This window comes from Ovis canadensis, chromosome 11, assembly GCF_042477335.2.
Source record: "Ovis canadensis isolate MfBH-ARS-UI-01 breed Bighorn chromosome 11, ARS-UI_OviCan_v2, whole genome shotgun sequence".
Taxonomy (NCBI): Eukaryota; Metazoa; Chordata; class Mammalia; order Artiodactyla; family Bovidae; genus Ovis; species Ovis canadensis.
The window spans coordinates 52,709,564-52,724,378 of NC_091255.1; the positions used below are offsets into that span (position 1 = coordinate 52,709,564).

At 50.5% G+C, this 14,815-nt stretch overlaps 1 long non-coding RNA gene across 2 annotated transcripts; it reads left to right on the plus strand.

The window, feature by feature from the left end:
• Positions 1-265: 265 nt before the first annotated feature.
• LOC138414748 (uncharacterized) lies at positions 266-6,455 on the plus strand. 2 transcript variants are annotated; one of them, XR_011246956.1, is made up of 4 exons: positions 266-480; positions 953-1,164; positions 2,478-2,734; positions 6,306-6,455. It is a non-coding gene; the product is annotated as an uncharacterized lncRNA (long non-coding RNA). The 2 variants fall into 2 exon arrangements; XR_011246955.1 differs by having other exon boundaries at positions 268-1,164.
• Positions 6,456-14,815: the final 8,360 nt, after the last annotated feature.

Genomic DNA, 14,815 nt, shown 5'->3' on the forward strand with positions numbered 1-14,815 from the left:
TATGTCCCTCGGTAGCCAGCTGAACCATCATGCTGGACATTTTGTTCTACCTCTCTTTAAAATCAGGGCGAACTCCCTTAAAGGATGCGATCTGCTCTTCCGGGGATGCTCAGTCGCGGTCCAAGGGGAAAGGAAGGCAGGTGGGTGCGGGGAGGCCGCATTAGCGGTAGGGTACAGACTCCCCGCCGGCTCCGGAGCCCCTACTGTATCCAAGCTGCCCCCTGGTGGTAACAGAAAAACCTACTACTACTAGAGACTTGGACCGAAGGGAGGAGAGGACCAAGGACGAAACAACTAAAGGAGTAAGGGGCTTGGACCTCGCCCCTCAACTCACCCCAACCCTCCGCGGGGACAAGACGCCAAGAAACGGATCTGTGTGAGCCTAAGAACTGATGCTGAAGCTGAAAGTCCAATACTTTGGCCACCTGATGCGAAGAACCGACTCTTTGGAAAAGACCCTGATGCCAGGAAAGATTGAAGGTGGGAGGAGAAGGGAACGTCAGAGGATGAGATAGTTGGATGGTATCACCCACGCGATGGACATGAGTTTGAGCAGGCTCCGGGAGTTGGTGATGGTCAGGGAAGCCTGGCGTGCTGCAGTCCATGGGGTCGCAGAGTCGGACACAATTGAGCGGCTGAACTGAACTGAAAAAGGGCTCTGGGATCCGATCTCACCTTTTTCATTTCCCTAGCCGCAGCACCCTCCCACTGCCTGAATCAGGGCTCTAGGCCCCCAGCCCTACACTGAGGCTCGGTGAATGAAGGGGGAACCCAAACTGCAGCATCTCGGCGGGGATGGGGGCGAGGGACGCAGCCAACGGAGAAGAGGCGAGTGTCCGACTTTCTCTGAGACCAAACCTCCGCCTCCCTCATCACCCGGTGCTTGAACCGCCGCTCACCCTCTTTCCCGTCCTCAGATCTCTAAAACTTCCTTCCGTCTCCGCTCCTCCAGATCCAAAAACTAAGCCTGCTACGGAGAGGGGGCGGCAAGCGGGAAGAGAGGAAGGAAGAAGAGGCAGTGCAGTGTGGGTTGAGGAGGGGGTCCTCTCCACCCCCGCCCCACCCCGAACCAAGCCATCCCTGGCTTGGCACCTCTAGGTGCTTCCTTGTTTGGAGAACTCCAAGGAAGTCGACGGACTAGCGGGAGAGCTGGCGGGTGGAGCGGTAAGGAGGGGTGTGGAGGGAGGGAGGAGAGAGGAGGGGGAAGGGGAGCCCAGGCAGGGAAGCTAGGGTTTGCGAGGTAAGGGGGCTCGTCTCCCTCTGCCCCGTGGGTTGCAAAGAATTGCTAATTGCAACTAAAGGAGACCTCGGTGTGGGGGAAGGGGCAGTCTCCCGGCTGTCAGGGGCTACCGTCTCTTTGAGTGCCCGGGTAAGGCCAGGCCAGTCTGCTCTTCTCATGTAAAGCAGCTTTTTGTCTGGGGGAGCCAAGGCTGGGGCCAGGGGCTGGGGAAGGGGCCCAAGCCTTTAGCAAGCTTCTTGTTCCCCAGAAAGGGAGAAGGGTGCTGAGGCCTTCTTGGAATGAGGACACCCCCCTCCTGCTCCACTCTAAGCTTTCTGCGGTGGGGTGCTGCCCAGCAGGAGGGGGTGGGCCTGGGATCCCAGCACCCCCCTTACAGGGCTGTGGGAAAAAACTGAGCACAAAGAAGGGGGCTGGCCCAGCTGAGTTGGGAGACAGGGCAGCTCTGATCCAGGGATGCCCTGAGCTTGAAGTACCGGTGGCTGGAGCCCCTTCTCCCCAGAGAATGGCCCCAGTGGCCACGTGTACCTTCTCTGACTGCCTGCTTCCTGTCTGAGCCCAACCTGGAAGGAGAAGGAATAAAACCTGGAGAGAAATCCTCTAAGCATAGGAACAGAGGAATAATGCTTCCAGGCCCTGGGGCCATTTAACCTCTTAAAGACCCAAGAGTCTTGCCTTCTAATTTGGATGCTCCATTATATAAGCTTCTATAAACTTGGATAAGAAATTGCATAATGTTATTGAGCCTCACTTTTCTCATCTGTGAAATGGGGGCAATAATGTCATGCTCTAAATGTCCTTGTAAAGATGGAAAGAGATGGAAAGCACCTATGGGGTGGTCTCTATTCTCCATGTTCTCTCCCCTCCTAGGAACACTCATCATTTTACACACACACTCCAGGGATAAAGATGTCTTGGTGCGTGCGTGCACGCTAAGTCGCTTCTGTTGTGTCCAACTCTTTGCGATCCCATGGACTGTAGCCCACCAGGCCCCTCTGTCCATGGGATTCTCCAGGCAAGAATACTGGAGTGGGTGGCAATGCCCTTCTCCAGGTGATCTTCCCGACCTAGGGATGGAACCCACATCTTTTATGAATCCTGCATTGGCAGGCAGGTTCTTTACCACTAGGACCACCTGGGAAGCCCAAAGGTGTCTTGGAACCTCACATTTAAATTTTCCAGACTGCCTGTGTCAGCTCTTGACAATACATAAAGTGGAACAGATTTTTTTTCTCCACAGTTGACTGGTGATGAAACTGAAATTCAGCGGGATAGTCTGATCTCCTGACTCCTCCACCACTTGCTCACCCCACTCCACAGTGTGGCCTCAAGAGATATTGTCTCACAGATGAGACCACGGGGCTGAGGGCCAGAGTGAAGCCAGTCCCCGTGGCACAGTCCGGGCGCCAGCCAGGGTTTCTCAGTCAGACACTTTGTCTTGGTGGCCACCTAGACTCTTCCCCTAAATCAATGTCTGTGTGCTAACTTCAAGACCAGGTGAGTCCCCTTCATTTTATTCTATATCAGGGTCCCTGGGAAGCAGAGGGGGCCATCTATGGGTAGGAAGGGTTGTTCGTTCCCCCTCCACCCTGGGAGCCTCTGAGAGGAAACTTTCCTCTGGGAGGTAGCAGGGAGACCTAGCGATTTCCTGTGTCGAAGAGCAGGGTCTATCAGCTCTGTCTCTTCTCCCTTTTCTTACTAGAAGTTGGTTAGTTCACTCAGGAGTGTCTCCTTCCCCCTTCCGTTACAGGGACCCCATGGTATCTCCTCAATACAGTGTGTCTCCCTGACTGGGCCCCCACCCTCCCCGCCCCTTGTCCAGGTGGAGCGCCCTGACCCTCGCCTGCCAGACACCCAGGGGCTCCTGATCCCAGAGGGCCTTGGGCCAAGGGGCTCTGGCTTTGGGCCAGTGCCTTTCTTACTGCCTGGCTCCCTCCCCACAGGCCCCTAATCCATCTCACCCAGCAGGAAGCCCTTAAGCTGCCTTTTCAGTGGCCTTCCCCAGCCCGCTGTGGGCTCCGTGCCTTTCTATATACCACCCTTGGCAGGAGCTGTGTTATACAAGCCGGAGGGAGCGGCCCCTGCAAAGAGGTCATCGTGCCTAAGGCAGCTTCCAGCTTCAGCAGCCTGTCCTCTCTAGTCACCTCCCCAGGGTTTCCCCCACTAATGCCCTGCCTGGGCATCCGTGGCCACTGACAGCCCTGGCTAACTCACATCCAAGCCTTAGGCTGGATCCAGGTGGAGGGAGGGGGCAGGGATTCCCAGGGGACAGCTGGCAGGAGGCCAGGGGCTGGGGAAGTGTGGCAGGCAGGAGGGGGCCTCTCTGGCGCGGTGCCTTTGGTCCTTTTGGCTGGTCTGTCCAGCTTTCTTCTGATTCCAGCCCCTGCCCTCCGACTCCTCAAAGCTCATTTGCAGCCGTCTCAGACTTAGCTGTACAGCCCAGACTGAGGGCTGGGAGCGTCTGGCTCCTGGAGGGGTGACCAAACAAGACGCTCCCTGGCCCACCACGCCCCAGTGTCCAGAGAGGCAGAGAACGCTGGGGGTAGGGTGGGAGGGGGAGAGACTGGATTCTCTCTCTCCTCATATATTTGGGTGATTGCTTGCACTGCTGGGGTGGAGACCTTACAACTAGGGCCGGGCTTGATTTCAAACGCCCAATCCCATGGTCCCTGCCAGTATACTCTTCCAGTTCTGATTTGGGATTTGAAAAAAATATGGCTTTTGTATGGCCTAGTCCCTGCCCTACCCTCAATCTTTCCCCCACCCCATCCTTCTCCAGCAAAAAGTCCCCCCACTGAGGCCCCATCTCCGAGCCCAGCGTAGCCCAAACCCCACCCTATCCTCTCAGTCCCGGTCTCCCGCTCCAGGAAGCCAGTCTTTAGCTGCCTTGGAGTGGTTGGAGGAGAGTTGGGGGTGCCTCCGGGAGGTCTGTTTGTAGTTGAGATTCTTTTCATTCCAGGCTCAGCAGGCTCTCTCTAAGGAAAGGGCCTGGGATGGGGCGGGGGAATCCTTAGGGCACCAGCTGCAGGGTAGGAAAGCTTCCTGGAGAGAGGAGGGAAGTGGGTTCTCTCCTCCCAATGACCCCCACCCTCTAGGTAGGACCTTCCTCTCCCAGTTCTATCCTTGGTGATACACCTCCCCCTCCTGCAAAGGCACCCTCAACAGGAAGGTCCTTACCAACAAATGGAGGCATTTAGAGGCCTCAGGCGAGGTCCTGATCGCTTTCTTCGCTTTCTAATGAGTCAGCTTCTCTCCTTTTGGGACGCTTAAAGTTGTCTGGAGGAGTGGAGGAGGGTGTCAAAAGACTGGGTGAGCCTCAGCTTCAAAGAGGCCTTGTCACCCTGTCCCCCAAACAGAAGTCCCTTGGAGATTTTTACTTTAGCCCAACACTAACATATTCGTTCGTCTATGTTGCCAGTTCTCAGACTACAGAATCCCTTAAGGGTTAATCAGAGTGACCCAGCCATGGAGCAAAGCCTCCTGAACTCCTCAGGGCTTATTAGAAGTCTGACACCTGCTCCAGTTTCCCTGGAAGCCTCCTCTCCAGCTGCCTCTACCTGATTGAGGGAGAGGAGAAAATATAAATCCTAACAACTTGTACTGAGTGTCCACTAAGGAACGTTACAGCTCACTTACCACTTCATCTAATCCTCCCAACCCTCAGAGAGAGAAGGTTAATATCCCATATTGTAGATGAAGAGAGTGAGCTTCAGAGAGTGTGAGTGACCCATCCCAGGGAATGTAGCAAGGACGTGGAGCCAAGATTTAAACCTCCTCTTCCGCTGTGGAGGCCTATACTGGGCTTCAACACACTGCCTTGTTAGGAGGTCCAACTTGTGTACTTGTGTTCAGGCCTCTGAGTGACCTCTGCTTGACATTTTGCTTCCAGGTCACAGAGTCAAGTGTCCCTTCCCAAACCAACTGTTCCTGAAAATCCATTTTATCATTCAGTCCTCAGTTCAAAAGGAATAAGATTTATTGTACCCATTTTACAGATAGAGAAACTGATACTCCAAAGCAAAGTGAGTCACGGAAAATTGGAGAGCTAGGAATTAGGTCAGCTGTGGCTTATTAAGGCCAGGACCTGAGCATTTAGATTTCCTGGGTCCACTTCATGAGTTCTCACCATTATGTCAAATTTGTTGTTTATCTCTTCTAAGATTAGGGACAAGAACATGTTTGCAATTAAATATGTCTTCAAGGAACTGGATAATCTTGTCAAAAATGGAGACTGGAAACCCAGACCTGGTTTGCTCACTTCTCTTCCTCAGAGCTTAGCTTCTCCCCTTCTGAAGTCTAGGTTCCAGAATGGGGCAAGGTGGTCAGGGTAAGGGAGCTGGACTGGGGCTTCCAGAGCAGGATGCTTGAATTTCTAGACTACTCAACCCAAGAAGTGCTTCAGGCTCTGTCCTGCTTATAGAGGGCACTGATTCCTTAACAAATGTTTACTGAGCACCTACTATATAAGCATAGGGTGTGTATAAAAACTAAGACACAGCTTGTGCCCTCAAAAGATGATCTTGTTGAGAGTGGATGCTAGTTAGACATCATAAGTAACACACACCAAATGCTCTAATTCATGGGTAAAGTCAGGATCCAGTGCCAGAAATGAACACCATTCTAGGTGCTTTATGCAGAAGGATATTTAATCCTGGTGATAGGGACTGAATTGTGTCCCCCGAAATTCACATACCTAAGTTCTAGCCTTCAATGTGAATATTTTTAGAAAGAGGGTTTTTAGGAGGTAATTAAGATTAAGTGAGATCATAAAAGTGGAGTCCTAATCCAATAGGATTGGTGACTTTATCAGAAGAGGGAGGGACTTCCCTGGTGGTCGGCTAAGATTCCATGCTCCAATTCAGGGGGCCTGGGTTTGATACCTGGACAGGGAACTAGATCCCACATTCCACATCTTAAGCATTTGCATGCTGCAGCTAAAGATCCTGCATGCTGCAACGAAGATCAAAGATCCTTCCTGCCACAACTAAGATCCAAAGCAGCCAAATAAATAAAAATAATACATAATTTTTTAAAAAGAGAGAAAAGAAGATTTTTCTCTCTTCTACAGGTATGTGCCAAGGAAAGCCATGTGACCACACAGCAAGAAGACACCATCTGCAAGCCAGGAAGAGAGCCCTCACCAAAGCCCAACTGTACTGGCACCCTGATCTCAGACTTCCAGTCTCCAGAAGGGAGACAATAAATTCCTGTTTTTTAAGCCCTTTGCTCTATGGCATTTTGTTATGGCGACCAAAGCAGACTAAGACGACAGGGAATTAGAGCTTGCAAAATTGTGAGAGGGACTGGAGGAGCAGACTTTCTAACGTAGCCATAGAAATGAGCCTCTGAGCAGTCTCCTCTGCCAGAATCAGGTAAGGAGAACCACGATGAGGCTGCCACTGGAACTGAGGTCACAGATACACCTTTATAGCCTCAGGGCCCCATAGGAATAGATGCCAGGCTGCTACTGTCATCAAGAGACTGAATGAAGTGTTGTTGCTGGGAAAAAACCCATCTCTAGGACTTTGCCTACCAGCAGAAATAGCTAGAGCAGCAAGAACATGGCCTTATCACCTTATCTCCGTTCCATGTTCCAAGTCTTGAATGAATGCATTTTGCACCCAGAACTCTAGCTGCAAGGGAGGCTCAGGTTTTTGGCTTTCCTCTGCAGTACAGGAGGGTACCTAGAAGAAGGTGAGAATGGATGCTAAGGGCTAGTCCATCTGGTCCACAATGGGGCAAGTGTGGGAGAAATTACTGCTGGAAAGATACTTCAGGGTCAGATTTTGAAAGGTGATTGAATGGGTCTGCCATTTGCCATGCGGGACAGAGCAAGCCTGGGCAGCTGCCAAGATTAACCAGGGCTCTGAAAGCTAATTGACTGGTCTGGAAAACAGAGAGCTCTAGAGCGTGCATAAGAATCAATTGGGAGGAATTCCCTGGGGGTCCATTGGTTAGGACTCTGTGCTCTCACTGCCAAGGGCCCGGAGTTCAATCCCTGGTCAGGGAACTAAAATTCCACAATCACTTGGGGATTATAATTAGGAGGGCCCGGGAATCTGTATTTCTAAAAGGCAGATCCTGCCTGGGCACCCTTCTCCCATTGACTCTGATGCTTGTGGACTCCAGGCTTACAGAAATATTGCCCTGGGGCAGGAGATCTGATGGGTCCATCCCATAGAGTCCTACGAGCTCTAAAAAGTTTTGATTTGTGGGGGACACATGCTGAACTGGACTTCTCTGATGGCTCAGACGGTAAAGAATCTGCCTGCAATACAGGAGACCCAGGTTTGATTCCTGGGTTGGGAAGATCCCCTGGAGAAGAGAATGGCTACCCACTCTAGTATTCTTGCCTTAGAAATCCCACGGACAGAGGAGCCTTGTGGACTACAGTCCACAGGGTCACAAAGACTCGGACACACTGAGCGACGATCACTTTCTTTTTCTTCTTCCTGAGAGTTAGCCCTGAATTTTGGATGCTTGAACCCTGAAAAATACCAGTGATGTAAGTGTGCAGGGGAAAGAGTCCAGGGATCTAATCCCCACCCCTTGGAGATTCCCTGGCAGTTCAGTGGTTAGGGCTTCATGCTTCCACTTCAGGGGGCAGGGGTTTGATCCCCAGCTGGGGAACTAAGATCCCACAGGCCCATAGCACAGACCAAACAAAACAAAACAAAACCAACCCCTCTCCCCAACTGAGGAGGACCAGGTAGTCAGTCAAAAACCTGCACAAACATTTCCTGGGATTGTGACTCACTTTGATCTCTGCTTCCATCTGGCAGTGGTGTCTAGGACTCCTGGCACCCTATTCCCATTGCAGAGGCTCCTTTAGAAGCTCTTACACTTCAAGGAATCTAAGGACCTGGCAGAGGAAGAGCAAGGTGAAAAGGAGCAGCGAGGAGGGGAGGAGGGAGGTGGCACTGCCACCTAGAATGAATGGCCTTGAGTCTCCCCTCAAACCCAGGGGTGTCCACAGCCCACGCTGAGCTTCAACACAAACGAATTCACTCAAGTAGGTTTTCCTTTTCTTTTTCTGGTTCTTACTTTCCACTCCAGGACCCCAAACCCCACCCCGTTCCAAGGGAAAGGCCACAACAGATGAAGCAGCGGTGGCCTCCTCCTGTCAGCACCCCCAGCCCAGCCCCACATCTCTGGGGAGGGAGGTCAAGTCAAGCCAGAGCAGGACTGAGTCTGTGAGGCTAGGCTGCCTGGACTGAGGGGCTTTCCTCCTTCCTGGGGGTCCCCTCCCACACCCAGCTCCTTTAGAAGCATCTGCAGCCCTGCTTAGCCAGGGTCCCCAGGGGTGGGGGGGCAGCCTTGCTCTTCCAGTCTGGTTCTTCTAGGACAGGAACAGCCTTTCACGTTCGGGGAGGGAGTCAGGCCTCCTCATCCCCTCAGTTATCACCACAAAGCAAAGTCCAGGGAAGGAGGGGGAGGGACAGGGCTGGGGTTGGGGTGTGGGTTGGAGAGCCAGGTCCTTGCTAGTAAATCAATGTTGGTTTCCCAGATGGAGCTGCAGCCGCTTTGATTTCTCAAGTTGCCCCCCTCCCCCTCTGCTCCCCTCACCCCCAGCTCCATGGTTTCAATTCCTCCCTGAAAAGCAGTGGGGCCTCCTTTCAAACCAGCCCAGCTCCTCCAACTCCCAACAACAGCTTAAGTTACAGGAAAGAGAAAGGGGAGGGGGGCGAGGTGGCCCAGCCTGGAGGAGAAGGAGAGAAATTCTGGGAGAAGGGAAGGGGACAAGGGAGAGAGGGAAGAAGAAAGAAAGGAAGAAAGAAAAAGTGAGGGGAGAGCAAGGTAGGAGATGGGGAGGAAAGGAAGGGTCTGCTCTGCAGGCCCAGGAGGGGAGCCCCCAACCCAGAAGCAACTTGTCTCGGTTCTCCTTCCCCAGTGAGCACCCCCATACTCATCCCCTCTGAGGGCCCCTCCGCATCTACAAGTCAATGATTCAGGCTCCCCCATTCCGCTCCTCTTGACATGCAGTTCTAGAAGTTTCCAGGAGTCTCATTCAGTCCCAGGGACACCTATTTCCTGGGCCAAGAAGGCAGAGTCACCCCCAAGAACCTCGATAACGAAACTCAGCGCTGCTTTTTGTCAGCTTGTTTTTTCCCCCGGTCTGCTCTTAGCAGCCCACACTGTGCTTTTGCTTGGCCGAGGCCTGGGCTAATTAAAGTCCTTAATTAATAGATCATCTGTTATATCTGTTTAATCCTTTTATGGCCCATTTTGCCATCCAGGGAGCTTGGGGGAAGAGTGCTGGAGAGATAAAGGGGATAAGAGCTATACTCTGCCAATTCCCCACCCGCCTCTGTCCCCAGAGCCGAGCAGCCTGGGAACTTGGCAGGGGGAAGGCTGAAATGCACTGAAGGAGATCTACAAGCGGGGGTTCCAGGAGTCCTAGACCTCCTGATTATTCTGTGCCTGAAGGGCTGGTTCTCTGAGAACCAGATGGAGGATGGAGTTCAGGGAGAGGGAATTTGGTATCTCACCTGAAGGTGGATTCCAGGCTCAGGGAAGAAAAGGAAGATTCTGGAAGAGCAGAGAATACCTTGTAAGTTGAAGATGGGGGTAGTCAAGTAGAGTCTCTGAAGACTCAAATCTGTTTTTCACCAAGCATCCAGAATCTATCCCACTGAGAACAGAGTATTTTTTAAAAATATTTATTGGGCTACACTGGGTCTTAGTTCCAGCCTCAGGATCTTCACTATGGCATGAAGACCCTCATTCTCAGGGCTCAGCCCCAGTCCTCCTCCTCCTGAATAGATATACACACCCCTTCCCTTTAGGGTGGAGGGACCTCAGTGCCTCTGGAGGGAAAGAATACTGACCTAATGACCGGGGTTGAGGAAACAAAGGGAGGACTCCTAACTCTGCTAGATGGGATGATTTCTCTGTAAGGAAGGGGTTCTGATGGGAAATAAGCAAGGAGACAGGGACAGGCGCAATTTCCAGGACTCTTCTTCTTGGCAAAATGAAAGGTCAGAAGGAATTCCCAGAGAGTCCAGTGGTTAGGATTCTGTGCTTTCACTGCTGAGGGCCCAGGTTCAATCCCTGGTCACGAAACTAAGGTCCTATAAGCCTGGCTGTGTTGTAAGAGTGGGCAGACCACTTCTCCCCGCCCAGCCACCCAGGTTTCCTTAGCTGGGAGAAGTTCCCTATGCTCTCAGTACCCCTGTGGTGTGTTGGCTATTGTTGACTGGCTCTAGAACACAAGCCTTTCACATTGTCCAGGAGGCACCTAGTAAGGACAGCTGTGATAATCCCAAAGTATTATTTTCACAGCCCTCTACATCTGGCCCCAAAGTAAAATTAGTAGTTTTTTTTTAAAAATAATCCCCTCATGCAGATAAGGCAGTTGATGCTAAGGAAGGAAAATTACTTGCCTGAGGTCATTCAATAGGTGTGGGTAGAGCCAAGCCTGCAACCCCAACACATTCTGAGCCCCAGAGCAGACTTCTTTCCTCTCCACCAGCTATTTATTCTGCTCTCCTGTTGACTTGAGACTTCTGCTCCCATTGAAGAGAGTGGGTAGCATCTTTCCAGTGGGCACTCAACAATTATCCTAGATACCAGATTTGTAAGCCAAGAGATAATTGACAGTAGTGTCCCAGGGTTTGGGGCAGAAGTGGCAGCGACACTGGAGGTAGCATGGGCTTCCAGTCTATTGCGGAAGCCTCAGACCAACCAGAAATATTTCTCAGGAAGGAAAATCAGCCCAATTTTCTGCAGACCATCACCCCTTAGACTTTAAGTCCCTGAACCTGCAGCCTAGGTCTCTGCAGACTTAGTCTACTTTGTGTATAGTAGATGCTCAATAATTTGTTGGATTAAAATAATAGCTATTACCTACCAAGCTTTTTGCCTAGCATTAGGTCAAGCAAGTGCCATAATCTATCTCACTTCAGTCTCACAACTGAAACAAGGTAAATAAAAAAAATTCTGACTTGAGGCTCTCAAGACCCAGGAAAAACAAGCCAGGGACATTCTCCTGTTGACTAGAATGTCTCCTGGCCCCACTGCTCCTTCTCTGTCTCCCTCTTCCTCAGCCCATTTAAATGTTGATGTCCCCAAAACTTGAGTCTTCCCATTCAATCCCCTTTCCCTAGCTGATCTTAGCTGCTCTCGTAGCTTCAACTACAGCTAAAGGTACTAGATCTAAATCCATCAAGAGCTCCTTCCAAGCCCCTGGGTTAGAACATGCGTGTGTGCTCAGTTGCTTCAGTCATGTCTGATTCTTTGCGACCCCATGGACTGTAGCCCACCAGGCTCCTCTGTCCATGGGATTTTCCAGGCAAGAATACTGGAGTGAGTTCCCGACCCAGGAATTTAACCTGAGTCTCTTGCTTCTCCAGCATTGGCAGTCAGATTCTTTACCACTGCGTGACTTGGAAAGCCCTGTGTTAGAACAGTCAACTTCTATTGAACATACTGTCTTCTTTTGAACATAATATAGGCTTGACCTGGCTTGACTGTGCTCATTATCTTCCTGTCCGTGCATTTCCTATCCTGGTTAATGACATCAGGTCATCTAAGTCAGAAACATTGGTTGGGCTCCTCCTTCACTCTCTCTTCATCTATACTGCCTCAGCTCTCAGCATCTCTTGCCTGATCTCTTAGGATCTATTGCTAACTGGAATCTCTGACTTAGCTGACTCAAATCATGCTCCACCTAACTGTCCAAATATACTACCTAAAACTTAAGAGGGAAAAAACATTTTGCTTCCCTAAATATGCCAGTGCATCTCTATCTCCAGGAGACCAGATTGTGTGCACAGTATCTCAGGTCTTGCCTTATTTAAAACCTCCTCTGCTGTCACTCTCCCGGGTATACACGGGTCTCTAACAGGGTCAAAGTACTTGTACACTTGTGGCCCCAGTCCATCCATTTCACCACGTTACACCCTTGCACATGCTATTCCCTCTGTCTGAAATGCCTATCCCTACCTTGAGTTTATGAGGTCATATTTCTTCACCTAACACTTGGTCTGCAAGGCCCTGTAGGTGTGACACCTGCTGACCTCCCTTTGTTTCATCCTGTTTAACTCCTCACTCCAGCCACAGAGGCCTCCTAGCACCACCGCCTTTCCCTTGTAGCACTGAATCCTGTGGCCATTTTACATTCATTTAAGTGACTGCGATGATCGTGAATCTCTCCCACAACTTCCCACTCCTCTGCCCTCTCCAACTCAGTCAAATTCCCTTCCCAATTATGCTTCCCACTATATACGTTGTGATATTATCATATTTTATACATGGTAATGTACATATATCATGCTTCCCTGGTGCCTCAGACAGTAAAGAATCTGCCTGCAATGTGGAGACCTGGGTTAGATCCTTGGGTTAGGAAGATTCCCTGAAGAAGGGAATGGCTCCCCACTCCAATATTCTGGCCTGGAGAATCCCATGACCAGAGGAGTCTGGCGGGCTACAGTCTGTGCCGTCACAGTTACTCAGGACAGGACTGAGTGACTTTCACTTTCACTAACTAATGTATATATTACGCTATTCTCAGTTCTTCCCACCCTCTCCTTCCCCTGCTGTGTCCACAAGTCCAGTTCTCTATGCCTGTGTCTCTATTCTTGCCCTGCAAAATAGGCTCATCAGTAGTATTTTCCTAGGTTTTATATATATATGTGTGTTAATATACGTATTTGTTTTTCTTCTTTTGACTTATTTTACTCTTAATGACAAGCTCTAGGTTCAACCACCTCAATTCAACTCTTCAAGGGCAGGGATGCTGCCGTTTTTCTCTGTCTTGGCCACAACCTCTACCACAGTGGTTTAAAATCAGAAAACCCAGTTAAAGTGTGATGCATACAGAAAGGTTGATTGTATGAACGAAAGTCTTTCATTTCTTTTTTCTTTTTTTGCAGCTTCAGCTCCCACTTTGCCTTAGGGGTGGAAGGGATAACTGTCACTCAAGCTTGGCCCTAGGGTAGGAAAGCAGGTTTGTCATGGAAGGAAATTGAAGATGCTGCATTTCTATTGGAGATTTACTCTCAATTTCCTATCAGACTGTGAGCGCTTCCTGAGTGTAGAGGAGTACGTCTTACTCATTTTATTTTTCACTGCTCAGCTCAGAGGCTTGGTACCAGCTCTAGATGTCCTAGGGGTAGAGTAGCAGGGGAGATTTGAAGGCACAGCATCTTGGGCTTAGTTTGGGCCCCACAGAGCAAGACAGCACAATTTTCCCATCCCTAGACTGCTCTGGGGTGAAGGTGGACTTGTGGGTGAAATGAAAACAAAACGGAAGAGCAAAGGCATAGTCTCCCTGATTTTGAAGGAACTCTTTCTTCCGAAAGCTGTGAAAAGTCAACCTCTCCAGGAAATGATAAGGCCAATTTTCATGTTGTAAAGAACCTAAAAATCCGTATTTCATTCAACCAAGGAGGGGGAAAAAATTGAGTCCTATCAAACCTGGATCCATTGTTTGTATCTATGACTGAGAATTTTCTTTCCTTTTTTCTATTCTCTCCTTTTTTTTTCCCCCTTTTGGGTTTCTTTTTGTTGTTGTTTGGTTTTTTGTCTTGTTTTTAAAGCAATCCTTTTCTAGATTGAATTAGGAAACAGCTCGCCAGGCTGGGAGGATTTGGACCATATAGAGAAGAAAAGGAGATTTTCTAAATTCAAGTTTCTTTCCTCTTTTTAAATGCCCCCCCCCCAACTGAGAGACAATAGAAATAATTGATCCATCATCCAACACCAGGCCCAGGAGATTTACATGCAAATTCCCCCTCTCCGCCCCAGAACTCCCTCCCCACCAAACTTAAAATCCAAGAATGAAGAAAAAAGAAGAAAACCTTTCTAAACCAACCGGAACCCTGCTGGCCACTGCCTTCCACCCCCCAGTCAGGTGAGAGAAATGTGTGTGTTTGGCGGGGGGGCGGTGTGGGGGGGGTTGGGGGGACGGGCAGTTCATCCACCACGACCCCCAGCCTCCTTCCTCGCCACACACACCACCCCTTTCTGGTGTGGAATCACTTAAGATTTGGGTAAAACTCCCCTCTCTCCCAGGAGACCATATCTGGAAGATTTTAGGGGGCGGAGGCAGAGGTGGAGAGAGAGAGGAGGAAAATTCCCCCAAACGGCCTAAAAGAGCCATCTCTTCCCTGAAAACTGCTCGTCATCCCCCACCCCCTACCATTAACCTCCGATTAAGACCTCCTCGTTATGGCAACTAAACTTTACTTTGCATAATTAAGATTTGCCTCGGAAGAAAGGGGAGGGAGAAGCCGCAGCTCTAGGCCATTCTCCTTCATCTCACCCCCTCCCACCCCCGCCCCAACCCTCCAGCTCAGGGCCTCAGAGTTCCTGAGTTTTCTCACTTTGAGGTGCCACCGAACACAAAGAACCATAATGGGCTCCTTTGTGCTCGCTACGGGGCAATTACGCCCCGGAGTCCAGGCCCCTTTAAGAGCCTCTTAAAGAGACAAGCTCTCATTTTTCAGAGGGTTATTTAAGGGTACACGTAGAGGGAGGCGGAGAAGGCAATGGCACCCCACTCCAGTACTTTTGCCTGGGAAATCCTATGGACGGAGGAGCCTGGTAGGCTGCAGTCCATGGGGTCGCTAAGAATCG